Source organism: Rhinoderma darwinii, chromosome 6, assembly GCF_050947455.1.
Source record: "Rhinoderma darwinii isolate aRhiDar2 chromosome 6, aRhiDar2.hap1, whole genome shotgun sequence".
Classification (NCBI taxonomy): Eukaryota; Metazoa; Chordata; class Amphibia; order Anura; family Rhinodermatidae; genus Rhinoderma; species Rhinoderma darwinii.
In genome coordinates, this window is record NC_134692.1 from 137197046 (window position 1) to 137198135 (window position 1090).

Genomic DNA, 1090 nt, shown 5'->3' on the forward strand with positions numbered 1-1090 from the left:
CCTGCGCAGAAGAAGGGGGGGACAGAGCGCCCTCTGCCGTGTATAAACTGAAATGACATGCGAGGATGCTGGGGCACTAGTGACCTGCAACCTGTTGAAACTACAACTCCCTGCATGTATGTCAGGAAATACTGGGAGTTGTAGTTCCTCAGCAGCTACAGGTTGAAGAGTTGGGCGTATAAGTCATTTATTATTAGGACTTAACCCCTTTGTGACCAGCCTATTTTAGGCCCTAATGACAGCTTTTTTATTCGTTTTTCTATAGTCGCATTCAAAGAGATATAACGTTTTTATTTTTTCGTCTACATAGCTGTATGAGGACTTGTTTTTTTAGTTGTACTTTTAATGGCATCATTTTAGGGTACATATAATTTTTTGATTAACTTTTATTAACTTTTTTTGGGGGGGGATTAGAAAAAAAACTGAAATTCCGCCATTGTTCTATGCGTTTTAAATTGACGCCGTTCACTGTGCGGCGTAAATAACATGTTACCTTTATTCTATGGGTCGGTACGATTACGACGATACCACATATGTAGAGGTTTTTTATGTTTTACGACTTTTGATTTTGCCTCGTCGCTTTCCAAGAGCCGTAATTTTTTTATTTTTCCGTCAATGTTGTGATTTTTTGGGCTTGTTTTCTGCGGGACGAGACGTAGTTTTGATTGGTGCTGTTTTGAGGTGCATGGGACTTATTGATTCATTTTTATTATGACTTTTTTGGGGGGCAATGGAAAAAAATTGCAATTTCGCCATTGTTTTTTGCGTTTTTTTGTTTACGGTGTTCACCTTGCGGTTTAAATGACATATTAACTTTATTAATGGAGTCATTACGGTCGCGGCGATACCATATATGTGTACTTTTATTTTTTTACTGTCATTTTTATTAGTCATTTTTATTTCACATTTATTATTTATTTCATTAGTCCCACTCGGGGACTTTACTGTGCGATCTTCAGATCGCTGCTATAATGCTTTGGTATACTTCGTATACCAGAGCATTATTGCCTGTCAGTGTAAATCTAAATCCGGCACATCCTAACAGGCATATGCCCAGGGCAGACCTGGGGGCTTTTATCAGGCCCCCGGC